Source organism: Lagopus muta, chromosome 2, assembly GCF_023343835.1.
Source record: "Lagopus muta isolate bLagMut1 chromosome 2, bLagMut1 primary, whole genome shotgun sequence".
Taxonomy (NCBI): Eukaryota; Metazoa; Chordata; class Aves; order Galliformes; family Phasianidae; genus Lagopus; species Lagopus muta.
This window is the reverse complement of record NC_064434.1, coordinates 17,857,303-17,873,861: the sequence shown is the minus strand read 5'-3', so window position 1 is coordinate 17,873,861 and position 16,559 is coordinate 17,857,303. Positions and strand designations below refer to the sequence as shown.

The window sequence follows — 16,559 nt, the reverse complement described above, 5'->3', positions numbered from 1 at the left end:
AATCAAGCTTTATGTACCGGTTTGCTAGCTTTGGTCATTAGGAGCATGGTACAATCCAGTATTACAGACAGCACAAGAATGAAAGTACAAAGACCTGCTGGCTTTATGTGCACCACATTGGAACATCACCACTTCAACTGTCACACAGTCTGCTCAGAGCACATACAAGCGAGCAGTAAGAAAACAAATATTCCACAGCCCAAGGAGACATGGCTGCTTATTATCTGAAAAAAATAAATCCATAGCCATAAGGGACAATTCCCTATCCTGTTACACTAACATACACTACATTGCTACAAGGCTATCAAATCACATTTCTTGGTGTTTGACTTTGTATGTTTCTTACCTCAGTGTTGCTGTGTTAAGACAAAATTAGAAAGGAAAAGACACATTGGAATGAGAATTACCCTTTTACCTCAACTGCTGCCAGGGTGTCACGTATCATTTTCCTAACATAGTAAAAATAAAAGAATACCCTTTGTGGGAGTATCAACGCACAGAGTTCTATGTTGCTCATTTTCACACCCTGAGATTTTCTTTGCAAAGCTCTTGATACATAACTGTGATGTTCTTATCCCAATTTGTACATTTTAAAGCTTTGATAGTTTATTTGGCTTTCCATTCATATGATTTGAATTACCTGGCTCCTTTTCAGGCTCAGAATCCCTGCTGCTAACATGATACAGCACGTTTACAATGCTCAAAATAAACATAATAGAGCTGGGAATTACACAGTCTCTTCCTCAGACAAAATCCCACCCCAAAATGACCTTTCTTTCTCTTCCTCCCATACAAACACACAACCACACAGAGTTAAGACTGCTTACATAAACTCAACCAACTAATTCATTTAGTCCTCCAGGTGCAAAGAAATTCTCCTGAAGCTTTTCTTCACTGATTCTGTCCACCTGTCAACTCCTTCAGGAGGGCTTGTGTTATCCTAACACTTGTATTGGACCAACCCCACCTGTTCCCAACAGGCCCTTTGGATAAAGCCATTATCCTGCCTCACCAATATTACAAGGAAGTACTGCCTTCTCTCGCTGACTGCTTCAGCTCTTCATAACACAATCCACACACACAAAACTTGTCTTTACAGAGCTTTACACAAACTTCCCAGGTTGCCCCACTCTGACTCACCAAGCTGAGCATCTGCTGCTCCCAGATGTAGCAGGTATCTGAGGCAGAAGGAGTTTCTACCCACCTAACCTATTTCTTCATGCCAGTTCCACATGTGCACACAAAAGTCCTTCAACAGAGTGCAGCATTCTCTCTCCTTTTACTCCATCATTCATATTTGATAAATATTAAAGAAAGGCAATTTCTGTTTAAACAGCATGACAGGAGAGGGAGAAAGTAATGGAAAGAGAAAAACATAACAATAGATTTAGGTCTATAAACCACCCATTTTCACCAAATAATGTTTCCCACATTCTGAGATGCTTATACATCACTCAAACTCAGAGAGAAGTGCACTGCACAACTACTGGAACAAACAGAAGCACTCAGGAACTCATTTGCTCTCATGATTCTGCAACAGTTCAGTTTTACTCCGGTCAGTAATATAACCAATCATAACACTATAATACAATGAAAAGTACAGCAACAATAGCAGGGCAGCAAAGTCCCAGGCTACAGCAAGTGAGTAAAAGCCCAAATACAACAACCATGGACATAGAAATGAAAGAAAAAAAAAAAATCTGATTACCCTAAGAAGACCTCAGGGAAGCAGAGAACTCCAGAGAAATCCTCCTCTTCCACTGCCAACCCTCAAGTGAAGTCTGGGAAGGGTTAAATCCTGACTCCACCCCTTCCTGTCACTCTGGTGCATTACATGCACCTGAGCTACCCTGGATTGGCTCTGCTTTCCCACCAGGTGCTCCATCAGTGGTTCCAGCAATGACTTAGCATTTCCACTACACCAACATATTTGAAAAAATCAGATGAGTTAGATGGCATAAATGATATAACATTTAAACTAACCTGTGAGTAAGAGATGATTCAGACTTGTAAAACTTTTTACTGATGAGGAAAAAATATTTGAAACTAAAGTCAAATAAAATCAAAGATTTCTTTGGTGTTCAGGCTGGAAGGAACATTTAGCTCATTTAGACTGATCAAGGTCAAATAAATTACGGACTTTCCTGTACTTTTGCCAGTTCTTTGTTAATTCCTGTTCTTTACCCATTTTTACTTTTTTTTTTTTTTTTTCTTTTCCCTTTTCCAGACTATATCATGATCAATTTCTAAATTGGTGTTAGTTTTTGTATGCCATTTCAAGACATTCTTCTTGTGTCATAATGTATCACAAAATTAAATATAATTATAGATAAAAGTGACATTTATTGGAAAAGGAATTATAAAAAAAAGAAATAGGGAAAATAACAATGTGCTTACAGCTTAAGGTACTACATTATTATTAGTAGTAGTATTATATTTTACAAATAAAAGCATGAAAAAAAAAAAAATCCTACATTGTTACTTTCACTAGAGAACGGAGATTTTTGGATTACCATTGTTATTGTGTTAAGAACTAGGTTTGCTTTTCCATTATCAGAATGGAAAAACTAAGTTTACACTAAGCTTAATAATTCAGACCATGAAGTCTGAGAAATGACAGATACAAGATCATTTTTTTAAAAGGCTTTTCTGTCATTAAATATTTTCTGTTTTTCTGAGCAAATAAAAATCCTTAGAATTTGATCATATGGCCTCCTGTTGCCAAGACCAGTTATTTGCCAAGCTGGAATTACTTTTTCTATTGCACTAATTACTACCAAGCAAGCATATGAAGTAACTGATGTCAGCATGAGGTTATCATCCTCTAGGTATAGCACAACTAGAGCAGAATAAGGCAGAGCCAATAAGTTAAGGTGGCTGAATTCTGCCTGAAGACTGTGCAGCTGGTTCTGCTTCTACAGAGATCCTAGATCATGACAGTCAGCTCATTTCAATCAAATGCTTAACAGGTGGCATTAACAGTACCTGGTACCACAGAGTACAACAGAGCTTGGTTGCTAGAAACATCAGCATCAAATACTGTTCCTAAGGGCAACAGAAACTTGGAGTTGGTCATACCTAGTGTTATGCAACACTAAGTATTCTGAAAAACCTGGAATTGTAAACTAATGAGCTCAAATAAGTAAATCTTATTCTTCTTATGCCTCAGTTTTCTAATGAAAATGTGGAAAGTACCACACTTTATCTCAACCACCTATTGCAAGTGCTCCAGTGTAACACCAATTAACTGAGAAATCAATAAGAAAATTAATATTTTCATCTTCACTGGAATGTTTCAAGATCATAAAATGTAAATATTAAAAAATATGCTGAATTATTTATTTAATATAGCACTACATGATGTATGTCATTTGCCTGAATGCAATGTATGTCATTTGCTTGAATGCCTCCCTGGAGCCTCGTGTAGAAGGAAGTGTCCCTGCCTACAGCAGTGGGGGTTGGAACTACATGATATTATAGGTTCCTTCCAATCCAAACCACTCTGTGATTCTATGTACCGTGTGAAGCAGAGGCTGGAAAGAAGAGTAACATGATCAAGAAAATGAAGATTTTCTCATATGACTTTTTGTAAAAGAGTTTTAATTATAGCTGCATAAGCAGGTTTTTTGTTCGTTTGTTTTTTGCTACTTGGTTTGCTATTTTTGCTATTATGTTCTAACTTCTTAGTAATTTGCTATGAAAGCAGTTTATATAATACAGTTTCTGTATACTATTCTATTTACAATATAAGTAAGTAATTACTATTGTACTGTCTCTGGATGTGGCTCTGGGCAGCCTGGTCTAGTGGTTGGTGACCCTGCACATAGCATGGGGGTTGAAACTCAATGATCAATGAACGATCAATGATCGATGAAAAGTGGTCCTTTTCAACCCAGCCATTCTGTGATTCTGTGATTCTGTGATTCTCTGTCTAGGTACCTGAGCAAAAGTATAGCCTTCACTCAGGAATATAATTCATATTCCAGAAGGTTTCTTTGCTTGCTTAACAGTTAGTATGTTGCAGAATCACGGAATTGTTTATAATGGAAGGGACATCTTGATTTCACCTAGTACAACCCTCTAACAGAGTCAGCTGCAGAAGCTGCCCAGGGCTTCTGTCCAGTTGAGTTTTCAGTATCTTCTACAATGGATATTCCACAAGCTCAGTGGGCAACCTGTAGCATAAGCACCCTCACACACTTGTGTTCAGATGGAATTTCATGTGTTTTCATTTTTGCACATTTTTTTCTGTCACTGAGAAAAGTCTATCTCCCTCTTCTTCATTCCCTCCCCATATAGATTTATTCACAATGATAAGTTCCCTTGAGCCTTCTCTTCCCTGATACTGCTCCAGTCACTTAATTATTTTCCTTGTTCTGTGTTGGATTGTACCAGTGTCCCAGGGAGCTAAGAACTGGACAAAGCACACCAGTGTGGCTTTATCAGTTCTGATTAAGGGTTTATCTTCCTTGACCTGTTGGCAACCATCCTCTTAATGTGGCCTAGGGTGCTGTTGGACCCTTTTGCCACAAGGGCACATTGCTCACCCATAATTAGCTTCTTGTCCAACCAAATTCCCCTGCACTTCCCTGCAGAGCTGCTTTTCAGACAGACAGCATTCAGTGTATCCTGGTGCCTGTGATAACTGCTCCCCAGGTGGGGGATTTGGCACTTCCTGTTTATGAACTTCATGAGATTCCTTTCTACTCAACTCCCTAGATTGACCAGGTCTCTCTGAATGGTAGCACCATCTAATTTAGCCGCCATTCCTCTCCAGCAAATGGATTTAGTCCTTTCCCAGGAACTGAAGTTAGGCTGACCTACCTGTTGCTCCCCAGATCTTTCTTGCCCTTTTTGAAGGCAGGAGTGATACTGGCTTCCTTTTATTTTTTGGGGACCTTCCACAGACACCATAACTTTCAATGATAACCCAGAGCGGTTCCACAGTAATATCAGCCAGATCCCTCAGCACTTCTGGGTACATTCTGTCATGTCCTACGCACTTAGGTACATACAGTTTAAGTGCTCCCCAACACCCTCCTTTACTGAGGGTAAGCCTGCCTTTATCCAAATGTTTAGATTGTACACTGTCTGGGAAAAGAACAGCTTCCTAATAATAGTGCCTTGTGTTAATGCTGAATAAATAATACAGAATAATACATCATTAAAGATAAAATTAACATGTATTTGCACATTTTCAATTCTGGAACTACACAAAGACCTGTCCTAGGGACCCAAACTATTAGCTCACAAGGCAAGTCTCTATGATGAAGTCTGCCAGATTTCATGGCTGTAACTCATGAACAAAGAAAAGCAAAAAAAGGAATAGGACTTAATTCTAATTATTATTAATTAGACTTAATTAATAATAATTAGACAACATTAATTATGTTGTTATTACTATTGCAACACCTGTGAATTTTATTACAGATAAGAATCCCACTTCTCTAAACATATATAACATACAGATTACTAGAAATCCTAATCATATGCCATGTATTCAGTGAAAAAAATAACTGGCCAGAAGAACTCACAGTTCACAAGGTAGAGGAGGAATGACAAATATATTCATCTAAATCCTAAATAAAATAAGTATATGAGAATTACAACAGCCACTTGGTCACAGGTTTAAAAGCAAGTAAATAGACGTTAAACTACTAAAATAAATTGAGATAATATGGAATTTAGGAAAAAGAAGAGATACACATTGAAAAAGTTGCTGTAAAAAAGCTGTCAGGTGAGATGGAATTCAGGGGAAAAATGCTAAGTTTGGCACTTGGGATATAGAAAATGTGCGATACAAGAAAAAGTATTTTCAGATGCAAATTTATTTTTGCCTGACACAGATCTTTCCCCTAATAATGATGAAAAACAAATGACAAGAAAAAGGATACACAGAGAAAATGTTTACATAGCTTCAGAAAACATTCAGCCTAACTTTGCCATTGCAACTTATTCTTGTTTTCTCTTCCACTTAGTTTCTTAGTCACATATTTTAAAGACCACTGTCAGAACCATGTTTATCTTGGCAGCTTTGCAGCTCTGAAACCAGAGGCACTACAGAAGTCAGGCCTACAGTCTCAGGCACAAAGGGAACGAGGGGTTGCTTGCTGACTGCAGCACTCTTTGTCACCCCCAGTAAAGAGTTCATCGAAGCCCTAGGGCCTGCCAGCCTTCTTGGAAGCGGTGTTGGTGTGACACTGGGAATTGTGGATGCTGTGAATATAAGAATGTAAGACATTTTAGTAAGAAAAAACGGCTACTAGGCCAAACATACCTGTCTGTTTTGGTTTCTCTTGCTTCTGTTGTGTGTTATTGTTTCTTTTTTTCCCCAGAATCTATTTCAATCTTCACTTTTTTCAGAAACAAATATGTTTGCCCACATATTTTACAGTATTTGCTTACTTTTTAAAGTTTGTGTCTTCCTTTTTGCAGACAAGAATCTGCTCAGAATTTATTCTTTTTTACAATTCTACCTTGTTTTTTATTTTTTGCAATCCTTCCCGGTACCCAGACTATTTCATCAATTCCTTTCATATTTTAAGAGTTACTGGCTCTAATACTCATCCTGCTCTGGGAGTAGATGATTAACCTGCCCTCTGTACAGTAAAGAAAAAATTCAAACGCTATACTGAACAACTTTGAAAATAAAGGGCAAATACGCAATGCTAACTTATGTAGAACGTACACCTGAACACTGCACTTCATTTTGTTCCTTTCTAAAGAAGAGTGCAGTGAAGAAACATACAGCCCTGGAAATGACAATGCACTATGAAAAGACTGTTAAATTCTTATTAGACTGTGGGACCAGTAGGTGCATTCATTTCAAAACGGAGATGGAGAAGACAGAACATGAGGGGGACATTTTTAAAATCACTTAGCGACTAAGATCAATCTAAAAAAATATTTATCTATCTATCTCTACCCTCAGCTCAGGGACGAGAGTATATTCTGTAACGTTAAAATGAAATAGTTTTACAATGAATTAAAATAAGCTTTTCAAATGATCTAACAGTAATTTTCTCCTTAATTGCACAGATGAACAGAGCAGTGAAGACGATGGCATCATTGTGCACACAGCACAGGAGTGAGGAGCATCAGGCAGCACTTGCCAGGAAAACTGAGAGTCTGGAGAGACAGAGCAGGCAAAAGGTGTGTGAGGGAGCACACACAGCCAGACTGAGGGCCATTACCACCTGGACACATCTCAGGGAGGCTTGGCACAGACAAAGGAGTGCAAAGGGAGAAGGGTAGAAAGGCTGGACCCTGAAAGCAAGCAGGAGAGTGAAAAGTAAGGAAAGGCAGAGAGCAAAAGTGTTTCAAGGAGTCAGTCAGGGAGGAAAGGAGAAAATCAGAACAAGAGCCATTCAGCTCCAGGCAGAGAACGCCCAGTGATAGCTACATGAAGGTCACTTGCTCTGGCCGCTCTGCAGCTGCTCCTACTGCCAGCGGTCTGTGGCTGCTCTTCCCAGCTTTCCTCAAGGCTTGCTTAGAGAGCAGTGGGCAGGGGCACCACCTGGGTCCCAGTGCCCCTGAGGAAAGTGGCCTCTCTGGAAGGCTGATGGACTCAGGCAGCACCAGGGCAGAGGTGACCATCCCACAGCAGTGCTCCCTGGCTCTGATTTTACAATCTAAAATCTGTAAAGAGGAGCTTTGGTGTGATTCCTTTATTAAATCTTTCCCCCAGCTAACTGCTTACTGCAACTAGATGTAGGGATTTTGACAGGAAAAAAGGACTACAGCTAAATGTGACAATTAAAAAATATTACGTCAAGTCAAAGTAAGTAACACCAATAGTCCCTGTGTTCTTTTTTTTATCATTCTAAAAAATATGCCAGGATAAAAGCAGAAAGGAAACAGTTTGATTTATCTGTAGAAACAACAAGCTTTTTAGACACGTAAACACTCTGTTCCCTAAGATGAAATGGTAAGACAGCACTGACCAGCGCAGTTATCACATTAACCTGATCATTTATAATATCTCCTGCAAGTGGGAAGTTGTTTTGCAAATGACCACGGAATCAGCAAGCGTATCCTTGCGTCTGGCAGATGTTAAATGTATATCTTTATTTATTCTATCCTAACTCCATCTTACAATGTGTCTCATTATATTTTCTTTTCTATTTGTTTTCCTTCTTTGTTGTGGGAAGGCTTGGAAGAGACCTCAAAGATCATCCAGTTCCAACCTTCCTGCCGAGGTCAGGATTGCCAACTGCTAGATCAGGCACTAGATCAGATTGCCCAGAGCCCAATCCAACCTGTCCTTAAATACCTCCAGAGATAATGACAACACCAGCAGTACTATGATTGCTGCATATAGGAAAATCCTGTGCAATTTTTTCACCAGTATATTTGACTTTCTTCTCTAGGAAAATCACTGAATTAGAGAATCATAGAATCACAGAATCATTAAAGTTGGAAAAGAGCTCTAAGATATCTAGTCCAACCACCGACCCATCACCACTATGTCACACAGAATCACACAGAATGACCAACATTGGAAAAGACCTTCAAGATCATCCAGTCCAACCATCCACCTGTCACCAATAGTACTCACTAAACCACGTCCCTCAACACAAAATCCAACCATTCCTTGAACACCTCCAGGGTCGGTGACTCCACCACCTCCCTGGGCAGCCCATTCCAGTGCCTGACCACTCTTTCAGAAAAGCAGTATTTCCTAACATCCAGCCTAATTCTCCCCCTGACGCAGCTTAAAGCCATTCCCCCTAGTTCTACCACCAGTTACACGAGACTAGAGGCCGACCCCCAGCTCACTACAACCTCCCTTCACGTCCACTAAACCATGTCCAAAGGGCTACTTCTATTCTTCTCCTGAACACTCCAGGGATGGTGACTCCACCACCTCTCTGTGTATTTTGTTCCAGCGCTTAAGGCACTTAACAAAGGCACTGAATAAAGGAATGTGCATTCAGTAACTCTAATATCCTGAGTTCCTGCAGGGAGTATATTAAGTAATCAACATTTCACAAAGAGTATTTTGCTTTCCTTCAGAGGAATATCAGCAGAAAGGACTACGGACTGCTGTAGAGGTTTATTTAAACTGTGAACTGCCCCTGAACAATGAAACTGTAAACACAAACACAGTTGGTGATTCTCACCTCTCTCCCTTGCTCTACTTGTATTAATTAATTTGCAACTGAGAGAGGAATAGAGAGATCCAGGCAGAAAGCAGTAGAATGTTTTCCAGCTAACTACCACTGTTTTGATTTGGATCCTGGATCCTGTTAACCTGTTTGCCTATAACTGCATGCCAAGACCCAGCAGCCTTTGTACTAAGTGGTTTAGGTCCAGTAGCAAACAGCATGGTGTGGAAGCATCCTGGCAATGCTCTCTTATTCATGAAAGCCAAGCTAATACGTCGTTTAAGCTGCTTATCTGAAATCCATGCTGTGGATCTGGTGGAAAGATTTAAGATGAGTAAGGACCTGAAAATGTAGAAGCAAACTGACAGCTAACCAGTTTCTAATACTTGTAACCACAGACAAGGAAGAAGCTTTTAAGAAGCAAAATGTTTAAGAAAGAAATGTGAAACAGAATACAAAGGATAAGCTGGTGAATAGTAAATCACATGCTGTTCAACCTACTGGATAAATTGGTGAACAGTAAATTACATGCTGTTCCACCTTCTGGGTGAATCCCTCCCTTTAGAACAGAACAAGAAAACCTAATTTGTAACTTTTTTGGAAGACATAGCAGCGAGCTGTGTGCATAAGCCATAGAGCAGGGCCGCATCTGGTATGTCACATCACATGGAAGGACAAAAGGCTGTGATTTTGTCCTATAGACATTGCAGGGAGGGAAGTGGGGCAAAACTTAGCAGTAGTCCTTTGCGTGAACAGCCCAGTGTGACCTACTTCAGATCACATCTTACAGACTGTAGATTTCAAGCTGTTTTCAAACCAGCTATGAAAATCAGAAACAAAATGTTTTTCTCTACAGTTTGGTACATTTTCTTCATGTGCAGCCAGTTATCCTAACTTTTGTGTGGGTCCTTCTGGCTTCCAATGGAGAAAGCAACTTTTAAAGAAATAAAAATTATTAAATAAATAATAAATAAAAATAATAAATAAAATAAATAAAATAAATAAAAATAATAAATAAAAATTATTGCTTTTCTAAAACAAATATCTAACATGCTATCAAAGTAAAATAAGACCACTGAAAAAATTGTATTTAAGCTTATCAAATTTCCTGTGGTGGTTCCAGTGGCTAGTTCTTAGGAGTAAAATTATACCTGCTGTACAGTAGATTTGTACTATTCGATGTTTGAGAGTAAACTAATGGGCCAAAAAAGTTTCTGTTCTTTCTGAATATGCTATAACAACATAGGTGTGGCAACTGCTAACTCTTCTATAAAAATAACAAGACACATTTAGCAATAGAAGCATATAGTTTAACATTACAGTTGTATAAATAACTGCAATGGCAATAGCCATCTATGTCTTACCTGATGGTAATAAATATCATTAGAGAACTAGCAACATATTAGACTTCAGAATCATACCATCACAGATGTCAGAAGGGACCTCTGGGGATGATCAAGTCCAACTACTAAAGCAGGTTCTCTTCAGCAGGTCACACAGATAGGTGTCCACATGGGTCTTGAATATCTCCAGACAAAGACACTTCAGGTCATCTCTGGGCAACCAAACTACAGCAACACATTAAGTGAATAGTAAATACACTCCCAATTAGCTACTCTACCCTGAAGGACATCCCTAACTCCACTCAGTCTGAGTGCCACAAGTGACTCCCCTGATTGACAGATGAATGTTTCTGATCTCTTTCAAGACTAAGGCAAATAACAGATACATCTTTCCTCTCTATAGCTTATGGCTAAGACAAATATACAGCATTGGCTATCCAGGAAGGCACTTGAAAATAAAGAGTCTAAAATGCCTCAGAGAGCTTAGCGAGCAAGAACTCCAGATAGCCAAACAGTGAAAACACTGCCCTAATTAATTTAGGAATGGAAATCACTTTATTTTTTAATAATTGAAAGCTAAGCCACTGACAATTATTTCCTTTTAAATGGCCTATAAATAACATTATTTAACATAGAATATGAAAGTGAAAAGATAGATGAAGGAAATCAAAGCTGCAGTCAAAAGACATGAGCAGCACCGGATTTTTCACAGCGCACTGTAAGCACTGCAAATTCTCCTGTGCTTTTACTCTTGCTTCTTCTACTCAAATAACAAAGCGCCCTTTTCTGAAGAGAGCTCAGAGCTGACTGCAAAATCCATATCTGACTGGCTCTAAGAACCAGCCACAGCTCCCAGCGCCTCCCAGCAGCAGCAGCTTTCTGCATGTCTGACTGCAGCACTGTTCTCACTTTGATGCAGGTCATTAGGCAGGGGCTCCTGTTGGAGCTATCATTGAAATGGCAGCCCCCAGGGACTACACTGCTGCCAAATTCAGATCAGGGGAGTGAAAAACACATTTTCAGATCTTTTAAAAAGCAGTTTCAAACTCCTTGTTCAAACACAGATTCTCATTATGGTTCCTGGTTCTGTTCCGACTGTACCAAGACAGAATCCAGCCACGGCACGACAGCTTAAATTCATCCTCCTGAATACATTCAATACTCCCTCAGAATATCACTGTAAGAACAACACTCTGCATGCACGTTCCAAATCTCATCTGCAGAATTCCAAGGGGTGTTACAAACACTCAGGGACACATCCTGTTCTCTCCGCAGCAGCCAGAGATCTCCTCCAGCAGAACGCCGCCAGACACACAGAGCACAGAGGGCATTACACTGTGCAGCGAGGCACCCCGCGTGACCCCACACAAGGAGCTGGAAAGCGGACGCCCCTGCCAATACAACAGAAGCTGTGGGAGTTTATGCAATTTGGGATCTGCGGAATGAGAGCTGCCAACCTGTTTTCACCGAGATGATTTGTTTTGCCACCCAGCTCTCCTTCTGGACTTATTTATGCGTATCCAAGGATGTAACAGATCCTAGCTCTTCTGCTCATGCTCCAACCTGGCCAGCTACAACACAGATTCAGTCAGGGATTAATTAGCTCAGACAGAAGATTGTGCTAACTCAGCTTTAGGAACCGTCGGCCAGACCTGGCTCCCAGCCAGCCAGCTTGGGCAGCATGCAGAACCAATCTCTGCCTGCCTGCACCTGAGCACGCAGCCTGGCATCGCTGCACCATGTGTAAGATGGGATGCACTGCCTCACTACTACATATAAATAACTCATTATATATATATATTATTATAAATAAATAACTCATTATGCAGATTAAAAAAATGAGAATCAAAGATGTTAAAAGATAACGCAGTGCTGACAGTGACAGATCTGAGCATAAAATCCAATATGTGAACACTACTCTGATGGTGGATATTTGCTAACAATGATCAACACAGTCTAATGATTAATAATCACCTAACTGCAGTCTCATTTTTAAATCCTTATGGATAGCTACAGAGACAGCTCTCTCCTGAAAAGAGGCCACTGTTTTTTTCCATCAACATGCACATTTCATAAGACTTTCAAGTAGCAAAGTGGGAACAGCACAGGTTTTCATGGTGCGTGCCATCGAATCACAAAGTTTGGAAAAGACCTCTAAGATCATCTAGTCCAACCATCCACCTACTACCAATATTACCCTCTGTGACAGTAGAGAAGGGATTCAGTTGGGGCCTGTGTAACTCCTGGTTGGCTAACTTCGTGTCTACAGTTTAGTGTTGCATAGAATTTTTGCCACTGACTGCCCTTCCCATTTCATTTAATTGTCAGCTGCATGAGCTAAGTGGATCTGGAGCCAATTTTCAGAGCTTTTGGGGTTTTACATGACTTTTCATGCTGTAGAGTTACAAACTATTCTTTAATTGAATTAAACACTTGACTGTGTTCATAAATGTGGAAATAATCTCAAAATCACAGAAACACCAAGGTTGGACAAAACCTACAAGATCGTCCAGTCCAACCATGCCCTATCACCAATAGTTCTCAAATACACACTCTCTGCTAAGAAACAGGAATAGATACTGAATTTTAACCTTGAAACCTCCTTATAATGCTTTTGACATTAGTTTTGTTACTCATGTAGTGGAGATTTTTAACAGTAACTGTCTGGGGCTCTGAAAGCAAGAGAGAAGAAGAGAGACAAAAGAGAATCAGGAATCAATAACGGACCATAAGAGCTTTCATCTTCATGTAACCAGTTCAGATTCCACCTTGCTAAAAGTTGTTAAGGTCTGCAAGCTGTTCTACAGCTATGCAAAATTACTGCAATCCTCTGGCCCCAGCTATACTACTACACAGAATGAAGGCTCTCAGTATACCACTACTCTGTGCATAGACTAAATATATCAGCAAGCATTTTTAATAGCCAGTGCATTTTTGTATCTTTGTTATAATAGTGTATATCAATGCATTGCTGGTATGATTACAGTAAATTCTACTATAGAGTTTTGAAATAGTTTCTCAACACTACTTAAGTGTTGAAGTAGCCCTTACTCACACAACGCTTCAACTTCTGTCACTGTGAGGAGTGCAATAGGACTGTGTCACCTCTGCTTTGCTGTACTAGACCAGGTAATCTGCAGATCAGTACTGCCACAAATCCTATCGCAAATACTTACATACTTTTTTTAAATGAAAACAGCTTTTCAAAATAAAAACAGTTTGGAAGCTGAATAATCTGTCCTTCTCTTTATCTTTACTCTCTCTATGTCTTTCATACAGCCAACTGTCTGTTCCAGAAATTCATACACATAAACTTAGACCATGACACAGTGAAATTAGTTCTGAGCATTTACTTATGTTTCAGAATCTGAATCTTCACTGGCTTTTGAGATTGAAAACGTTTTACATTTCTTAGTACGTAACGGGCATAAATGTTGATATATCTAGGCTTATTTGTCAGCCTCGGATGCATATTTAATCTTGCGATGCAGAGAAAGCACACCAGGTGAACAACATGTAAATTTTCAGGATCCTGTCTGCCTTACAGGGAGAGCGATTTTTTTTACTGCACATTTAATGTGGCAACACAAATCCACAGCTACAATATTGACTAGTATCTGTCAAAATACAGAAACTCAGAGCAAAGGATTCATCCTTAAGTTTCCTCTGTTGTGCAACTATGTACAGTAGCATCAAACTGAATGCAGTGATAATTGAAATGGTGGCTAAACAATATTGTAGCAATGTCTACTTCACATGCTGACTGCAGCTGAAAGGCAAGAAAAAAGTTAAAAAAAAAAACACTGATGGTGAAATATAAGTCTTATTATGAAGAAGACTTCCTGAGATCAGTTTATCTACTGCAACTTTTCCATCTCTTATCCCAAGCCCCATATAAATTGCATTATACTCATGCATCCTTAAAAAGTCCCACAATCCATTCATATGTGCTATTTTGCATGAAATATTTTTCTTTGAATACTACCAGAAGTGCCTAGCTAAAATCTATATAGATGTCTTGCTAGGTCCTTAGAATTCATGCTTTCTTTAATGCACTGCGTAGATAAACTGCAAGAGAACTTCACCAAGTGTGGGATCAAGCACTATATTTAAGATCTGCTATGAAGATAGGAATCTGAAATATGTAGATAAAGCATCGTTATGATAATCTGAAGAGGTCTGAGTCAAACATAACACCCATCTAACTAGCTTGACAGACAAGATGGTATCTGAAAAAATCAGGTAGTAAAGGGAGCCCAAGAGGGAAGCCCTGATTAAATCATGCCCATCTTCCAACGATAATCTAAAGGACTGAGTTAGGATTTATGTGGAAAGGAAAGAATGGAGCCAAAGACACAGAGAGATGGCAATATTTAATAAGATCAAAACTGACTGCGATAGGAGGATGAACAATTGTCTAAGAGAATCGTTAGGTAATTTGGTAAGAGTGGTTTCAGCTAGCAGCAAGGTCAGAAGTCAGTTTGAAGGGGTTTATAACAGCAGTAAAGATCAGATGCTTGTAACAGAATAGAATGTGGATGCATAAATAGCACATTCTGTGATCCTGGAGGGAAATAGAATCAGGATGGGTTTTTTAAGTATTTTTTTTAGTATTGGGCATATTGACAAAGATTAATATACAAATGAATTAGGAAAGGCAGTATGTAACCAGATATGGACATCAGAAAATCAGTATAAAATGACAGTAAGTGTGAAAGAGGTCAGGAAACAGGGTAGAAACAATCACTGGGAAAAGAAAATGCATCTGCCTCAAAAGATGAAAAGAATAATGGCACATCTGGCAGGTTGTATGGAAACAAATTTAAAAAAACCAACACACATTGAGGACAGATAAGCACTGGAAGATAGTACATGGAAAGACTGGATCTAGACTGGACTAGATCAGGAATCTCCATCACTGGAGGCGTTTAAAGCTCAGCTGCACGATATTCCAAATAACCCCACCTACCTCTGACACTGGTCTGCTTTGAGCAAGTGTACACTAGATGACCTTGAGAGATCCCTTCCAATGTTAAGTGCTATGTGAATCAATCAGAAGGACAGAAAAAGGAGATATGCTGGACAGACATAAAAACCATGTCACAGTTTATCAGGTTGTATATGTGAAGCAATTACCAGGATTTTAATATAATTTAAAGTATGAAACAGGCCTTTAGGAACAGATATTCAAAGGCACTTTCACAACTGAAACTGTAAGTATATACTGGAACTTCCAGGAGTGCTTGTATCTCAGTCTCAACAACGGAGCATTTCCTATATAAGCTGCTTAATTGTTCAGGTCTTTTATAAAACGCAGGGAAGTACAGTGTATGTCTTAAAGTCTATGAATAACTGAAAAAGGTCCTCAAGATAGAAAGGTAAAAGAAAACCAAAGGACACTGGCAAGGAAATTAAACATGTTACAATTTAGAAGTTGGATTCCATATGAAAACTAAACTTATACACCTCTAAAGGTTTTAATTACAAGGGCTGCTCCAAAAATAATGCCTCCTATTTTATTATGTTGGGCTGCAACATCAGAAGTGGAAGTTGGTAGCACGTGGCAATAAAGGCTGAACCTCCCTGCCAACGTTCCACTATATTTTGTTGCTGTATGGCAGCAGAGGGGCATTCTGACAGAATGGAGTCTGACATGGAAGTGTGGATGAAGCAAAGGTGTGGAACCAAATTCCTCCAGGAGAAAAATATTGATGTTTGCTGAATGTTTATGGAGACCTACGAGCAGGTGTGAGCACAGCGAGGCACTGGGTGATGCGTTTCAGCAGCGGCGAGAGTGACAGTGGGTCACCTCCACTGGTGCGGCATGCAGGCTTTTCTTCATCACTGGTGAAAATGCACAGCCAGTGGTGGAAATATGCTGAAAAATGCTTTGTACTACGAATTTTCTCTATCAAATAGTGTCATTGTTTTCTTTGCATCTCCTGCAGTTTCCATGGAAATAAATAGGAGGCATTACTTTCAAAGAAACTTATGTATTAAGAGAAGTATAAATAGCTTGAAATACTTCTACTGTACATGAAAGTAAAATATTTATTAAAGTTTCTTCTCTTTAATGTGTAAAAAAGATTTTATATATGAAAGATGAAAA

At 39.3% G+C, this 16,559-nt stretch overlaps 1 protein-coding gene across 25 annotated transcripts in view; it reads right to left on the bottom strand.

The window, feature by feature from the left end:
* MYT1L (myelin transcription factor 1 like) overlaps positions 1–16,559 on the bottom strand; it is a 300,542-nt gene that overhangs the window by 180,943 nt on the left and 103,040 nt on the right. The window contains exon 3 of one of the 25 annotated variants that reach the window (XM_048936655.1): positions 10,529–10,675. The exons of the other annotated variants lie outside the window; for them this stretch is intronic. The gene's annotated coding sequence lies outside the window, so the exon portion shown is untranslated. The remainder of the gene's footprint in view (positions 1–10,528; positions 10,676–16,559) is intronic. 25 annotated transcript variants of the gene reach the window in all.